The sequence below is a fragment of the Polistes dominula genome, unplaced genomic scaffold, assembly GCF_049000335.1.
Source record: "Polistes dominula isolate Pdom_NZ unplaced genomic scaffold, Pdom_raw_medaka contig_25, whole genome shotgun sequence".
Lineage (NCBI taxonomy): Eukaryota > Metazoa > Arthropoda > Insecta > Hymenoptera > Vespidae > Polistes > Polistes dominula.
Genome location: NW_028301094.1, coordinates 2,403,551 through 2,422,500, shown reverse-complemented (window position 1 = coordinate 2,422,500; position 18,950 = coordinate 2,403,551). Strand labels below are relative to the sequence as shown.

General features: G+C 25.5%; 1 protein-coding gene and 1 long non-coding RNA gene across 7 annotated transcripts in view; one reads left to right on the top strand and one right to left on the bottom strand.

The window, feature by feature from the left end:
• tinc (transmembrane protein tincar) overlaps positions 1–18,950 on the bottom strand; it is a 193,659-nt gene that overhangs the window by 116,711 nt on the left and 57,998 nt on the right. For all 6 annotated transcript variants that reach the window (XM_089176408.1, XM_089176413.1, XM_089176412.1 and 3 more), the window contains one exon: positions 2,793–2,858. The gene's annotated coding sequence lies outside the window, so the exon portion shown is untranslated. The remainder of the gene's footprint in view (positions 1–2,792; positions 2,859–18,950) is intronic.
• LOC149031201 (uncharacterized) lies at positions 11,181–18,176 on the top strand. Its single transcript, XR_016177914.1, has 2 exons — positions 11,181–11,893; positions 17,862–18,176. It is a non-coding gene; the product is annotated as an uncharacterized LOC149031201 (long non-coding RNA).

The window sequence follows — 18,950 nt, the reverse complement described above, 5'->3', positions numbered from 1 at the left end:
TATGAAGTTTTGTGAAAAAGTATCTGTCTTTAAAAGTATTATAATTGAAAATCTTTCGAACACAATTTAATCAGATTATATAATAATTTTAATTAAATTGTATTTAATTTTTATAAAATTATTGTATCAACAAAAATTGTTAATATAACCCAAGAAACAACAATTTCAAATCAATACACAAATCTTTAAAATATAAATAAATCGAATTTTAATATTCACGATTATTATTAACATTCTGTTCAAATTTTGATCCAATTATTGTATCATCATTTAACACGTTTAATTTTTATTTATTATAATTATTTTCTAATTTTATGTTAATTTATTTTAATTATTAATTTTATTTTATTTATTATTGATAAAACATCATTGTTCTGTAATAATAAATTCAATTGGCACGGATTATTATTATTTATTGCAAAATATTGATAACATTATTGTTTTGTAATAATAACTAAACGATGATGTAAATGATTAAAATTAAATATTATATAAAATGATTATATATAATATATCTTGTAAATGAAAAATGAAAAAGAATATATATATATATATATAATAATAATAATAATAAGAATTATTCATACGTGTTAAACGTAGGAATATATACGTACGTTGGTGCTGACAGGTAAACGTTTGCAATAATAATAACAGAATAGGTTTTGCTCGAGTCACCATTCTTGGCAAGCACACGTCCTCAGGAAACATCCGGACATCCGGACGTCCGGACGTCACGTAGAGAAAGACGAGAGTTACTATTAGTTACACACATAAACAAACACATAAACACACACATAAACATACGTGAGAGAAGAGAACGTTTCATTCGTTTAACATAATATCTATTTATCTATCAATCATAACAACACCGTTTTATAACATTCGAATTTATATATATATATGTATATATCAATTTCGTTACGAAATTAATATAAATAATATTAATAATAATTTTTAAAAAATTAAATTATAAAATACATTAAATAATTAAATTTATAATAAATTGAAATAATAATAATAATATTAAATTAAATCAAATAACATTTAAATAATATTAATAATAAGTTTTGTAAAATTAGTTAAAATTAAATAAATTAAATAATTAAATTGTTATAATAATTATAATAATTAAATGAATCACAATTTAGTTTATTAAATAATTTCATTTAATAATTTAATTTAAAAAAAAGTATATTCTTATATGTGTTAGATATCCTATCCTTAAACCACGTCCCGCGTTATCGATGTAAATATATTTTTAATTTTATTTTATTATTATTATTATTTTTTTTTTTCTATTTAAACGCTTAGCCGAGAAAACGTTCACGAAATGTTCACGCATCGATCGTTTTATCTCTCAGTTCGCTAAACGATTATCGATACGCGTCATAAAATGTAAAATATGAAATTTGCACGTAGCAAAGCTGCCTGACTGTGCTTTTCAATGGGCATTGATAAGTCGATAAATCGATCTATCGACTTCTACCGCGATTAATTCACGAAATCGTTCATGTGAGACACTTGAAAGACACGTACGAGAAATTTATCTTCTCACATTTCATTGATTATCTAAAGTAAGTTTTTACGAAAGAGTTTCTTCGTTACAAATAGAATTTAACTTTGTTTCGTTTAATTTTATTTACATTAATATTTCAAACGTAAATAAATATTGCAATTATTTTCTTAATACGTGGAATGCGGGTATACTTCATCGTCAAGTTACACGTGCAGCGGTCGTTTTTTCGTAAATCACGCAGGAGTTTGATCAAAAATTTCTTGTATCTTATTTGTTGCATCTTTATCAAATTATATATAACATATACATTGAAAAATGCACAATTCATCATATATATATAACTAAGTGATCTATCCACTTTACTGTATTTGTAATTATACGTTACCCATTATCCACCACAAATCTACTAAATACGTATTTTTACGAGACCCGCACTTCAGTGACAAACTGAGTAAAACGTAAAATTACGTCTTCCGCGTGCCAAGTGTTAATATTTTTATTATTTGACGTATAATACCAAATTTTAACGATTAATCAAATTATTCTTTATAATGAGAAAATATTATGTTAAATAATTTATTTAAAAATATTTTTATAAGCATATAGCGTGTGGATAAGAAACAAAAAAACAGTCTTTTACATTTAATTTAAAACAAAATAAATAAGCAAACGTTACGTGACCGATATAAATGTTTTCGTTAGAGAAGTAAAGAAAGTAAAAAAAAAAAAAGTAAAACAAAGTAAGAGACAAATAAAATATACATTTGCGTGTTAGGCATATCTAAAACGGTAATCATAGTCTATTTATCTGCCATACTTGTTTGACTCGAGCGACAGTAACGTGTTTGATGTATCGTTTCCGGTATCCCTAATGCATCCATCGCGAGTTCACGATAATTTTATATACAAACCTAATACATATTATGTATTTATATTACTCGTTTATACCTTATATATATTGTTATTTATATATAAATTATATTATATAATATTATTGTATAATATTCAATATTACTTCACATATTATAATAATAATATTATATTAAGTAATATTATATTTTGTTGTATTTAATATTATACAATAATATTATAACAAGAATAAATTTAATATTATATAAATAAATATTATTATATATATATATATATATATATATATATATATATATATATATATATATAAACTAAATTACGATATTATCACAAATTATCGACATTGATATAATTGAATAATATAAATATAATTATTTATTATATATTTGTAATAAAACTCACTTACCCCCCACCCCCTCTTTAGGTAAGTTGGCTGAAGTTGTTTAGAAGTCGTTTTACTGTAACGTGGCTTCTGAAAAAGAAAAATCAAATGAAAACCTTTTAATGTTGAACAACAATAACATGAACTCTCGGACAAAAGCAATAAAAAAAAAAAAATGTGCAAAACAAAAAGGAAGTAAAGTATTGAAAAGAATAGAAAGAAAATGGTGAAGGAAAGTAAAGGAAAAGGATAGAAAAAAACTAACGGAAGCTTAGGGAACCCCCTACCCTCACTCACACAAACACAAATCGTTAATCTTCCGTGAAGGAAACATTCGTACCGACTGACGGTGCTCAGAAACTTGAAACCACCCCTCATAAGTCTAAGTACCACTTTTTTTTTTATATGTGGGAATACGTACAAAACGTTCGAGAAAAGGAGAGAGAGAGAGAGAGAGGAATATAAGGGAAAGAGTTTCTTCTTTCATGAACAAAAAGAAGGGAGAGAGAAAATATTTTAAAGGGACGGAATTTTCGAAGATTTCTTTTACGTCATCGTCGTTTCAAAACCACAATTCGATAAAGTCGAACCAAACTTACAAAGTTATGTATATTTTTGTTTGTTTCTTTTTTTTTTTTTTTTCGAAATCTTTAATAAGTATATAATTTAATATTTAATATTATATATAAAATTATATTTTTGTATACAGCATTGTTTTAAATTTTTAATGATGTGTTTGATAATCATGTGATGTGATAATAAATGGTTTAAATACAAATATAAATATAATATATTATTGTATTATATTTTTTAAGATAGTTTACAATATCTAATTATAAATGAAATGTACAATAATTAAATATAAATATAATATAATTATTTTATATTTAAACTACCCTCAACCCCATTGTATTTGAAGGTTCGATCAGTTCACGTTTCTGTGTAAAAAATTCGCTTTTGTTTTGTGTTTCATTCGAAGTTGTATTTAAAATTATAAATAAGTACAAATTAAGAGGAATAATTAAATTCATTTAATATAATTAAATATTATACTTTAATATAATAAATAAATAAATATTGTAATTTATTAAAATTAAATTATAATAAATTATAATTATAATATTAAATTAAATAATATTATAATTATAATATTAAATTAAATAATATTATAATTATAATATTAAATTAAATATTTTAATTATAAAATTATTAACTCATTTAATAAAATTAAATTTAATTTAATTAATTTGTAACGATAACTAAATGGTACAATCAACAAATGCAAAAATTATATACGAAATAATTACCAATTTATTTGTTAATAAATCAAACAAACTTTGAAATCCTTTTTTCTTGTCCTATCTTAAAGAAAAGATAAAAATTAAAAATTAGAAAAATAAAAATAAAAAAAAGAGAAAGAGATGGATTTGCCACACGTATTTCTGTAATGGGATACACACACCCATCTATATATATATACAGGGGGTAAAAAAAAGAGAATTAAAGAAAACTTCGATCGATCTCATTGCAGACGCACCTGTCTTGAACCGGAAGACAAACGAGGCAAGCATGACCGGAAGTTCTTTCCTAGTTGGTTGCTTCTACTCTTAGGTTAGTTTAATAGTTGTCGTACATTAAAAAGATTATTCCGATAATGTCAGGTAATAAAAATTACAAATTTTTTTTACACAGAAATGTTTTAGTTCAATTAATTGTTGTTATAGTTTAGAAAACTTTGTGCATATTTTGACATAAGAATTATTTAAAATATATAAATAATGGTAAAAGTTATGAATTTTTTATTTGAAGTGACCAATACATTAAAGTAACTTTTATTTTTTTTTTAATATTTTATAATTAATGTAACAATTTATTAAAGTAAAAATAATTTTAAATAACTTCATTTGATTTTTGTTAAAACTTCAAATTTATTTCTAAATATTTTTTTTTTTTATAAAAAATCAATATCTATTTACCTTAATAATATAATAAAAATATATTTTATATTAAATATATTTATATAATATTATATAATATTTATTATTTAATATTAAATATATATAATATTTATTTGTAATGTTAAAAATATAATCAAATTTATATTATATTATATTATATATTGAATTTATTTAATACTTATTTAATTAAATAATATAATATTATATATATTTAATATTATTTTTATATATTATTTAATAAATATTTATTATTTTTTATTATTAAATATATATATAATATTTTATATTGTATATTATTATAATAATCTTTATTTATTGCATTTGATTATTTTTGATTGCAACATTATTTAAATATCTAATAATAATAAATAATAATAATTGCAAATATTCGAAATCACAAATTACAATTGCATGCACTCCCCATCAAATCTTTCATTTTATCATCTAAACTTTTAATAAACTTTCCAACAAAATTTATATTTATTTCCCATATATAAAAATCAACAAATATAAAAATCTAACTCAACTTTTGAATCTCTACCATTCATTAATAAAAAAATTTTTAAAATAGTTCCCAAAATGCTATTTCTTTTCAATATACAAGAAAAAAAAAATAATAAAAAACAAAAAATTAGAATATCATTTCAATTTAAAAAGTATCAAATCAAACGCCATGGAGAGGGAGTAAAACCTGGCAATAAGGAAAGGAAGAAGAAGGATAACAAGGAAGAAAAAGGATAGAAAACTTATGCTGTTACCAGTACGGTGGCAATTATGGGGACAGGATTTGCATGAAAGTGGAAAAACTTTTTGTTTTCGGGTTGAACCAAATCCCCCATCACCACCATCACAACCACCACCACCACCACCACCACCTTCACCTGCACCATCACCACTACCTTCGATATCACCAATTCTTTCTCTCTCTTTTTTTATTCACCCTTCCTATTATTCACCTTTCCAAACCCACCCACTACCCCCAATCGAGTCTCTCGCATATTTGAATATGAAGCGTCCGTAAATTTTTTTTTTTTTCCTTTTTTTTCCACTAGCATGCGCGTGTAGACCGCGCTGAGCTATCAGCCAACGAATTAACCCTTCTGTTCGAAAAGATACCACGTGCTGCGACACAATTCCCAATCAACCCCAGGTACTACCCCCTCCCTCCCTCCCTCCCTTCTTACTCTTCCACGTTGCAATTTTTTTTCTCTTCCTTCACATTTTCTTTTCTTTTTTCTTTTTTTTTTTTTAACGGAATAAAAGAAAATCAAGGAAGGAAGGAAGAAAGGAAGGAATGAAAAATCAGATTACTGTGAATAATTTTTTCCTACTTCAACAAAATTTCATGAAAATGTAAAAAAAAAAAAAGAAAATTCTTTTACAAATTTGTCTTTTCACGTCCTGGTAATAAAATAATTTTTTTTATTATTATTATTATTTATTAATAACTTTTATTATATTTTATTTATCATCATTATTAGTTTCTTTCATCAGTTAGTTTCATTCAATAATAATTAATATTATTATATTTATTATATTTATTCCTCATCATTTATTCCTATTTTGTTATGATTATTATTATTATTATTTGTTAACAATAATAAAAAATAAATAAAATAATAATTAAATCGATAGAAAAACGATTGGTACAAATACGAATTGTATGTTTTATTTTGTTTAATTCGTCGTATTGAAATGTCACATAGGGAACAATCTACGTTGTAACCTGTAAACCTACTGTAAACGTAGTCCCATAGCAAACCTGTGCTCGATTAAAGTGTACAAACTTTACGTATTTGTATTTTACAAAATTAAAGCGCATTATTGTGGTCCAATATTCGTGTACTACATAACCCATCTACTCAAACATATAAAAGGTTCGTATATTTAAATATATATGTATATATGTAGAAAACGGATGGTTAAACCTACTTACATATATTTATAATACACGCATAAATGTATGTATATATATATAGAGAAAATTGTATGTAGGAAACTTCTGTGGTATTCTGGCAAGCACCCAAGCGTTTTCCATCCCTGTAATATCGTGGCTAACGTTACATTTCGTCGGTGTTCGAGAATACATTTATTTTAAAGTAACTCACACACATACGAGTAATACACTTTCAAAAAAAAAACGATTTCTATCTTTCTTTTTTAATTTTTCTATTTTTTGTCTGACTGTAAAATAAAGAAAAGGAGCAGGAAAAATAAGGTGAAAGTGAAAAGGATGTTTTTTTTGTTTTTTATTCAAAATTATATGAACATTTTTAAATAAATGAGAGTATAAACGAAGGTTAAAAGAGTTCAACAAGGTGGAATAAAAAGGTGAAAACCTTTTTAGGGAAGGGGAAAAAACAGAAATTTAATATTCTAATTTTAACTTGGAGATTTCTAGGTATTTCTTTTTTTGAACTTTCTTTTTTCAATAATAAAACTGTATTCACACACACTGTTAAGTACTTATATATATTGTATTGTGAGTTACAAAAATATTCGTAATCGTTCTTATTGTTAATTTAAAATAATTAATATTTTTATTTGAAAATAAAAATCTTCTATATTTTTATTTGAGGATTATTACATTTTTTAAATTGATATTAATTTTATTATAAAAAAATATTTTTTATTTTATTAGAAAAATATCATTTCATTGGAATGATCAAAAATTGATTATCTAATGAGAATATTTTATACAAATAATTACACAGATATAATATAATAAATATAATAAAATATAATATAAATATAATAAAAATAAAATGAGATTTGCAAAGATTTTGCAATATTTGTGAACGTTAACGCGTTTGTAAATAAAATTCTAACATTCATTTATTAAACAATTAAAATTATTATTACACGTATTAGATTTTGTTGTTTTATCACTTTCTTTTATTTTAATTTTAAAAAAAGTTTAATTATATACTCGATAAATCGGATAAAATTCGATCGCAAAAGATTAAACGGAGAATTTGTATCATTTAAATCTACGCTTAAAGATAAAACAGTAAGTGTAGCATTATAATTGACTCGTACCACGGTCTCAAACATAAATATTCATAAGGGGTTGGCGGGGGGATGCTAAAGCCACGATGAAACCTTCTACGAAAAGAATATAAAATGAATTGGAATAAGCGAAAGCCGGGGGGGTGGAAACGATGTGACGGGGGTGAGACGAGTGTAAAACCGATGCGAAACGAGGAAAAAAACGCATCATCTACGTCGAGACGCATCCCTATTCGTTATTTATATGCGTCGATAATAACAAAATGAAAAAAAATAAACAAAAAACAAATATATTTGGTGTATTTAAAAAGCATCTATAATAAAAGAATGCAAAAAAATGCAAAACTTAATTCGCGATTAATCCCAACAGTACCGAGAGTGACATATTTTTGTTCTCCACACACACGTAAAATCATTTCTCTCAATTTTGCTTTTTTTGTTTATAGATCGAATTAAAAAATACAAAAAAAAAAAAAAAAAGAATAAAATCCCAATACGTTTCACAAATATCGGAAATTATTACGAATATAATAAAAAAACAATTCCAATACGTTTGACAAACGACCATAATTACGAATATAATAATAAAAATTACGTAAAAAAATTGATTCACAAAAAAAGCCATGATCATCATCGAACATATTAAACAATATTGTTTACATATTGAACACGTTACCAATACACCATTTAATATTTCATTAATTACATAAGTTGCTTGCATGCACGAGCCAAACACGAGCTTAAACCTGATTGGTTCAACACAATGTGTGTTATATGTTGTTAAACCTAATCGATATTATTCAACACACATATATATACATATATACGACAAAATTTATCGATCATTTTATAGAAAATGAATACCTTAAATTCAAAGGGTGTTATTAAAGTAACGAAGAAACGTTAAAGTATCATGATCAAAGTAACACTTGAAATAATAATATAGGACTTAACGTGCAAACGCTAATTGTAAGTATATAAATCACATCCACATCTTTCGAGAGTTTCACCAAGTAATAATATCTTCCTCGAAGTTAGAAAATTGGTGGGGAAGAGGGTAGTACTAGTCTGCGAAGTTATTTGCTAGTTACGATGGTCCTTGTAGTCCAACCCCCCCCCACCACCACCACTACCCCAACCAACACACCCATCCCACATTTCATGGCCATCTAACGAAAGACCCTGTCTCCAAATTTCTTGATTAAACGAACGTGAGAGCAAGTACTTTACTTTTCCACTCCTCACACCCCACCTTATACCCAACCCACCTTCTTTCAACCTTCCACCATTTAACTCTCTCTTTCTCTCACTCGTTGTAACTCATTGCAGCGACTAATTAGTAATATCTGAGATATCTTGAAGAGAAAGTTGTTCCATCTTTCTCTCTCTCTCTCTCTCTCTTCCTTTCTATATATATATATATGTCTTATTTCACCGAATTACACCAATCTACCACTCGTAGCAGAAGTAGCAGCAGAAGAAGCAACAGCAGCATCGTCATACTCGTCTAGACTTTATGGTTGAGCAGTCACATCCATCTTAGATACTAATTCATGGAAATTCTTCATTGAATAAAATCAACTACCAGGTGAGACACCTTTTCTCGACGATTCCCTTCCTTATCTCTTTCTTCAATCATCATTTTGTACCATCTTCTGAACTTGCACCTCAACTATGTGTCTCTCATTTTTTTTTGTTCACGTACGTTTATGTATATGAGAATAGACATATGTGTGTGTGTTGTGTATGTGTATGCGGGTATTCTGTTAGAGTGCTTGCGCTGTCAAGTGAGTATCTCGACGATAACTCACCGAGATGATTCTCACCGAGGGTAATCTATCTCTTTTCATTTTTTTTTTCTTTTTCATTCCTTCTTTGTTTCTTTCTTTGCATTTTTGTTACCACGAAGAAAGGTCAAATTGAAAAAGATGAACAAGAGTTACGATTGCTTAGCATGAGGACTAGGAAATATGTAATATTTCAAAGAACTAAAAACATTAGGATTATTTGTCGATTCTTTATGAATTCTTGTTTTTTTGTGTGTGTGTGTAATTATATTAATATTATTATGTTGACACATGTGTATGGTATTTAAAAATTATGATTATTTTTAAAATTATAATAAAAATATTAATTTTGAAATTTTTTAAAAATAATTTATACTTGGAATTTAATATTTTTGATAACGATGAATTTACGAATATGTGATTGATGTTAATATTATAATATTAAATTATTTTAATATAATATTATAATAAAATAAATATTAATATATTAAAATAATTTAATATTTATTTTATAATATAATAAAATAATATATAATAAAAAAAATATTAAAATACTTATTTTAATATTAATATTAAAATAAACGTTAATTTAATTATATATTATATATAAATACATATAAAAATAAATAAATTAAAATTATATAATAAAATAAATATATATTAATAAATATTATTCATATAATAAATTAATATTCTAAATATTACTATATATTGTAAAAATATGCTGCTATGAATTCACAAACATTTCTTTTTAAATCAATGCTCATATTTCATTTATTATTTACATTTTCTTTAAATATTTTAATGGAAATAATTTTAAACATTTTGATATTATATTTCGAATAATATTTTCAACTAGATATTTGAGTAGTATACACACATCTCTATGTACCCGTCTATCCGAAATACTCAGATTACCAGTAGTAGTTTCTCGAGTTGTCGAAAATGTACAAGAGAGTACATTTTCTACTATGTGATAGAAGAAAGTAGAAAGAAAAGAACGTGTTTCTACCCCGACAGTTCGAGTTTCGTTCTTAAGTTAGAATCGTATTTCGAGAACTACGAGCATAATTAGAAACACACAAAACACGTCTTGGTATGAAAGGACGTGGGGTATGGGGATATTGTTTGAATTTCAATTTTCTTTGAAATTAAACACGGCGTGTTAATGATTCCTTATTTTTTTTATTATTTTTTTTTAAATGAAATTCCTTTTTAGTAGAGAATAAAATTAATTCAAGAACTGGTCTATTTATTGAAGATAAAAGTCTGGAGAATGAAAAAGTTTTGGATCTCATGGTTTATTTAAAAATAATTATTTAAAATTATTTTGTAAAATAATATATATATAACAATCTATTTATAATTTATATTATTTATATTTATAATCTATAAATTTTTTATTTATTATTTATTATTATTATTATTATTATTATTATTATTATTATTATTATTATTATTATTATTATAGTATTTATTATTTTATCATATAAAATTATAATTATTTAAAATTATAATTAATAAAATTAAATAAATATTTAAAATTATTTAAATATAATATAACGATCTAATTAAAATAAAATGATAATAAAATCACGAATAAGTTGTTGTTTAAAATTTAACAACAAATTAATGCAAAGCAGTCTTCCTTGAAATCCCACATAATTTTCGATGTTCTCATTCTCTCTTTTGTAATTTCTCTCTCTCTCTCTCTCTCTCTCTGTCTCTCTTTCTCTCTTTTCTACCAGCCCTTTTCTCGAGCACGTTCAATTCACCGCGAAGAAGACCGCGTACTCTGTGTGTATCGCGAACAACGCGATTAGTTCCTCTCCGCATAGAATGTAATTACGCGAAGGAGGATGAGGATGAGGATGAGAATGGGGGATGAGGATGAGAAAGAGAAAGAGAGAAGGACGTACAGGACATGCAACAGAGAATAAGAGAGAGAGAGAAGAGTTGGTTGGGTCGATGAACTCGAAGGATGCAGTCGATGGGCACTCTCTCTCTCTCCCCTTTTCCCCCACGTTCACTCACTGACTCGCTCTAACTCTCTCACACATAAACACATACACACATACAAACTCAGTTACACACCTTTCCGAGAGTTCGGATCGATGGAGAGCCATTTCCAACGAGGCCACGGGACAAACTCGATCTCGAACGGAATTCAGGGTGTAAACGTACAAGTAGTCTCCAAGGAGACAGTGCATGGAAGAAGAAGAAGACCGAACCGAACGAACACAGAACCATGTTCAAAGGAAACGTAGATGAAGAAGAAGAAGAAGAAGAAGAAGGAACGAATAAGAAGAAGGATAAGAAGAAACGAGAAAGAGAAGAGAAGAACCTTTTGAAAAGTGTGTTCTCTCACTCGGTATGCCGTACTTGTTTGCCACGAGACTTCGACGAGAGTCTCCATTTAATCCGATGTAATCGAAGAGTACCACCACCAACCCAACCCCCTCTCTTTCTCTTTCTCCCTTCATTATTTTTATTTTAAACCTTATTTTCTTCTTTCTATCTTTCCTTTTTCCTAGCTATTAATATATTTACTTCTCTATTTCGATTTTTTTCTTTATTTTTGTTTTTCTTTTAGTTTTAGGTCGTCCCGAAAATATCTTCCATTTTCTTGGTGATTAGTTGCACAATATTGTAAACGTAATATTTTTTATATTATTATATATTATTATATATTATTATTTTATATATTTTTCTTTACTCTATAATATTCAACATAAAAAATATTGCGTGCAATATTAAATAAAATATTATCATTTAAAATTGCTTTGTGAGTTTATAATAATATATGAAATGATAAACAACAATTCGAGTATACGAAGGGTTAATTATTATATAATAAAAATATTATTTAGTTATTCCGATAAGTATAAGCAAACCTTTTCCAATAACTTCTTCAAGAAAAGATGTATTTTCACGCTCGATTTTCTCCTTTTCTTGAAAATATATTACAAGTGAAGTGATGGGGATGAAGATAGGTAGGGTGGTAGATAGTGAAATAAGGGGTAGTTGGGGGGAACCTTTCTCAGTCCTTTTTCGTAACATTCATCTGTAATAGTAATAGTAGTAGAACCAATGTGTGTGTGTGTGTGTGTGTGTGTGTGTGTGTGTGTGTAGAAGGGGTGGGGGTTTTCATCGGTTACTTTTCTACAATCCGCGATCATCTTCTGTTGTCCCGGTTTGTTTAGTTTGCTTTTCGACACGGATTACCTAGAGTTACTCTAAAAGTCCAGTCTCTAGAAACTCAGAGACTAATACTTTCATCTCTCTTATTTTTCTCTCACTCACATCATATAACACCATCTCTCTTTACTAACCGAAGTGTGAGTGAAATAGATGTAGAAGTAGAAGTAGAAGTTGGAATACGGTGTGTTGTGCGACTTTGCAATTCCAGAGGATTCGACGTGTTCCGAAGTATCCGCCCTTTTTTTTTTTTTTTTTTGCTTTCTCTCAATACTTGCTTCTGGAAAAAGGGAGGCAATCACTTTGGGATTTTATCCTTGGGATTACCATGAAAGAGTGGGGTAGGGGGGGGTAGAAAAATACTGGTAGTTAGAGAGAGTGAAAGAACAAGGTGGTGATAGGATAAAGAAAGAAATAAATAAACCAGTACATAAATAACAAGTAAAAGTGGGCAAGAGTATATAGGGTGTCCCAGTAATCTGTTTCTTATTTCGGTATATCAAATATAATAGGTTATCGTGAGAACATTGATTAGTTTATTATCCATGTTACATTGATTTGGTTAGTTTAATATGAATATAGCAATCAAATGATCCTGGGCTTGAATTTGAATTCGTTCAATACTATGTTTAATTTAATTTATTATTATTAATAATATTTATAATAGATGATGTGTCGTAGGTTTCAATAAAACATAATTATTTTGTTTATTGTTCTTATTATTATTTTATGAACTATGGATTATATTTGTATCGTGTATCAATGTAATTTATATATTTATTTAAATTAATTATTTAACTTTAATTTTAATTTTATGATTTATTATATTCTAATTATAAATTCTTCTATAATATTAACGATAAAATATTGCTTTTTTTGTATACCGAAATTAACGAGTCCTTTCAATTAAACTTTACAATATATATATATACGATTTATATTCATCGATATATTAAATATTATTTTTATTATTTAATAATTCAAATAGATTCATATTATTTCAAATTATTTTTTTTTTAATAATCGTTTATTATACTATTGACAATAAAATACATTTTTGTATATCAAAATCACACACACACAACAAGTACTTTAAATGAAACCAACCAAATATATAATATTTTATAATAATTGTAAATATATAATACTTTAAATATAAACAACGTTATATTATTCTCGTAAAATTTGATTCTACTTTATCTTCTACTAAATAAGTCAACTTGGAAACATTCTAACGTTGGAATCTTGTCCACGTGTTAGCTGGCATGAACATAAGAAGACAGTAGTTTGAATTAACCTATGACCTCGGTCCTCTTTGTACGATGTTCTCATGCTCGCCAAGAGCCCAGAATGAAATCGTTTCTCATTGCGAGAAAGCAAGAAAGAACTAATCTGATATTAGTATAAAAGAAAGAGAAAGAGAGAAAAAGAGAGTAAAAACATGGGCTTACTGTCGACACGTAGAGAAAAGGAAAGAAGGGACGTCTTGTATTTTCTCTGTGAGATTAAGGGCTTCGTTCGTATAACAGCTGCAAGATACAGAATAAGAAAAAACAAAAAAAAATTAGAAATTTATTCGCTTTACTATAATCTTTTAAATAAAGAAATACCTACGAGAAGTAAGTTTATAGTTTCCATAAGAATCATAAAGTTTTTTTTTATGCGTTTTGGGTAATTGCTATTATTGTGAAAAAGTTTAATTCAATGTTTTATTAATTTAAATTCAATTAGCGATACGTAAAATATTAAATATGTCTTCAATTTTCAACTTTTTATGAAATTTCCACCTAATTTTATGAAACACCTATCGTTACAAATTATAATATATTTTTTATAATTAAAAAAAAATATATATATATATATATATAGATTGTTTTACAAAATTTGACATAACTTTGCATTCGCATTCAGATATGATTTTTGTTACATTAATTTATTTATAAAAAAATTAATTAATTTCAAAAAAAGATACAAGTAAGTCCAGTGCCATCTGTTGGTCATAGATTTCAATGAATGCGCGAGAACTTTTGAACATAACCTAACATTTATCTATAATAAACGTCATATTTTGACTCACATGAGCCACACACGATGTTATAATAAACAATTTACCATAAATCGTGCAAATTAATTAAATTTTTCATTTAAAAAAATTATTATATGAAAGAAGAAGAAGAAGAAGAAAATAAAAATGTTCCGTTAACGTTTAAATAAAGTTATGAGACTTTACAAATCTGTAATTTCGTCGAACAATGAAGAAAAAGAAAAAAAATTAAATCAAAAAAATGTGAATAAAATTTGTATTAATCTAGGGTATATATCGTGTCAACTCGAAGTTTTTAGGATTAACGAGGCAATCAAGGTGACTTTTACTTATACACCATCATGACCAGCTTGGAATGGAATTGTTTCTTGTCACGAGAACGGGGTTTAACGTTAACCAACCAGTCAAGGTGGCAAGATAGCACGAGGAAGTCGTAGGAAATACTCCAGATACGGTTTAAGTGTTCACAACCTAAGTTTGACCTTCTCTCATGCGTGTAAGAAACAAAGCAAACTAATATGGAACGATAGAAAACAAAACAAAAGAAAAAAAAGAAACAAAGATATCAATCAATTCAACTTAAAACAAGTATAATATAACACGAAAACGAGAATAGTTATTTTTTGATCTAACGATAAACACGTTCGTGAAGATGTTACGTGTTTTTCATCGATAAAAAAAAAAGGAAAGAAACAAACTTGAGAAAAGAAAATTTGGAACAGGTCGAGAGTATCTGCACGAATTTTTATTTTTTTAACAATACAGCAAAGATAATAGCCATCAAAAAAAACGTTCTTATTCGTAGTATGCAACACTCTAGCAATTGCACATTTGGTTGCAGTTGAGTAGTCAGCCAATTACACGAGGATACCGAATTTTACTGTCAGTGAAAGAAAAAAACATCGTAATGGTAGTAACCTCCTACCATTTTCAGAAAAATACGCACGATGCGTGAAAAAAAGTCTACTATTGTTCACAATGAGCCTCTTCTCCACCCCCAACCAACCCTCTTACCCCTGTTTTACCTCCGTTTTATTCTCTATCTTCCTTCTATCTCTTTCGGTTTATGGCCTTGAGTGTGCAACTAGAGAGAAAACGTGATTATCTCTTTTTCGTTGAATTAACCGTGCGTTTAATTACCACTATCTGCAATTCGTATAAACGATCTTTGTTATAATAAAAGATGTAAGAAGTATATTAGAAAAAAAAAAAAAGACAAAATGGAGTTTTACATTTTTTCACATTAAAATTCTACAATACATTCAATGTTATATAGATACATATATTATTACATCATAATATTAATATTATTAATTATGATATTATATTATATTATATTATTATTATATAATGTAATAATATTATTATAAATAATTGAATTCTTAAATAATTATATAAATTATAAATTTTTAATTTTTAATTGTTAATTTAAAATAAAAAAATAATACATTTATATAATGTATAAATATTTAAATAAATAATAATTAAATAATGTGTTTATATACTATACAATAGTATACAATTATTATATAATATAATACAATACTGTTATATATATATATATATATTTATATTGTATATATTATAATATATATAAATATAATAACATATTTAATTATATTTGTAATTCAGTTATATATATTAATAATAATAACATATATATATATATATATATATATATATATATATATATATAAGATTAAGTTATTTCGTTGAAGGTTCACTCTAGCTTTAATTCGGTAGTAATGAGAAACTAAATTTCTGAAGAAATGAGAAAGAGAAAGAGAAAGAAAAATAAAAGAATGGGGTTTGAGAAGGAATAAGGGTAAAAACGAATAAGCTTGGCTGCAACCCCCATATCTCACATTTATTCTCTCATTTAGTCGGTATCCTATAGCCTTGGCTTGAGTATCTCACAGGAAAAGTAAAAAAAAAGAAAAGAAAAAAGAAAAAATTGTCTGCGAGAGAAAGGAGAGTCGACGAACTTCTCAACTCGTGATTGGCTTAAAACGTGCTCTATGAATTAGCTTTGTTTGCAAGTAAAATGAGGACTTGCCCATTTTTACCAGTCTACCACGTATCTTTAAACTTATAAGTAACGTACGCATACTTATATGTGTATGCGTGCATAAAAATAAAAAATAAAAATGAAACAAAGAAAAAGAAAGTTTTTTATAAAAGAAAAGAGAGAGACAGAAGATAGAGAGAAACACCAATTAAGAATGATGAAATTAAAATAAGCTTTTTTGTCACGTTATATTCAAAAATAAGTTTACCTAATTATTTTGAAAATGATTAATGAACAATCAAATTATTTTCTTATCATATTAATTTTTAGGTAATATTAATACCATTATATAATAATACTAATTAGTATTATATACCATATATAGTATAGTATAAATATATTATACTAATATTTATAATTACACTATATATATAGTGTAATTATAAATTGTATGTAGAGTAGTAATTACACTATATATATATATTATATAATAATACTAATATAATATAATATAATACTTAATAATAATATTATTATTATTATATAATAATATATATAACATATCTTCACACAATATTCTTGTTTTAATTATAGATATAACAAAAATTTATGGAAAAGTTAAATTTAAATTATACATAAATAACAACAATAATATTTACTTAAGTATTGTAATAAATAACAATATTAATATTATTTATAATTATTATAATTACAATTATAAAACAAAACTAAAATATTTTTAACAAAATTGAGCCTCCCTTTTCAATTGATCAAAATTCGAAAGCTCATTCCATTACTTTAACTATTGAATTATTAAAAACATTTAAATTAAATATTAAATTAAGTAAAAACCAAAAAAATTATACAATAATATCGTCCAACAAAATCACAATTATAAAATTTAATAATAATTAACCAATCCTAATCATTACTATTATTTTCATCATATCAACCTAATCAATTATTAGTTATGAATAATTTTATTATCAATTAAAAAAAAAATTATGAAAAAAAGAACACACACGCAATGTGAAACATTTCTATGAAGTTTCTTCATTGTTTGTACTAATTGATATGACGGGGTTTCAGGTGGTACGTCTGTTTGAAAATCCCTTTTCCGGAATAGCTAATCACAAAAGGCAAGAGGAGGAACAGGATGATGATGATAATGATGATGATGATGGGCTAAGATTTCTGGATGAAAACGAGAATTAAAAGCGAATTCGAAAGAAAAGGATGAAGAAACTTGCTTAGGCACACCGCTAATTAAACCCGTAGAAGTGCTCGCGCGTATTATTCGACTTAATTGGAGGCCGATAACCCTTCGGGGTTCTGACGATTAAGGACGAAGAAAACCCACTAATATAAGATTGTAAATGGTGAGCCTTTTGTAACAAAAAAAAAAAAAAAGTAAAAGAAAACAAAAACATTTCAAAGAGTTCAGAATAAGAAAGTTGATTGCAATTAAATTTGTATCTAGAACGTGAGATTTTAAAATAAAATAAAAATGAAAAATGACGCTTTCTATTTTAATTTAAAATATGAACAATATAAATATATTTTTTTTAATTAACCTACTTTAATGAAAATAAAAATAAAATTTTAAAAATGATACCTTCTGTTTTATTAAACTTTAATATTAATTAAAATTAAAATTAAAATTAAAATTAAAATTAAAATTAAAATTACAATTAAAATATAAATTAAAAATATAAATTAAAAATATGATTCTTTCTATTTTAATTTAGAATATAAAAAATATATATTTTTTTTAATTAACCTTCTTTAATAAAAATTAAAATAAAATTAAAAAAAAATGATACCTTCTATTTTATTAACTTTAATATTTATTAAAATTTTAAAAATTAAAAATTAAAATAAAAATAAAAATTAAACACATAATTCTTTCTATTTTAATTAAGAATATAAAAAATATATTTTTCTTTTTTTAATTAACCTGTTTTTTATTCGTAGAATTAGAATTATATCGAATTTATAAAATTATTGATAATTTCATGTTTTTCTAAAATTAAATTTTTACAAAACTACAAATCGTATTTAATTATTTTTTTTTATTTTTTTCATTTAACTTTGAAAGATTTAATATATAAAATTTGTTCCTTTTTTCTTTTCTTTTCCATACTATTTTTATTCCTCATATTTTATTCTTCATTACCT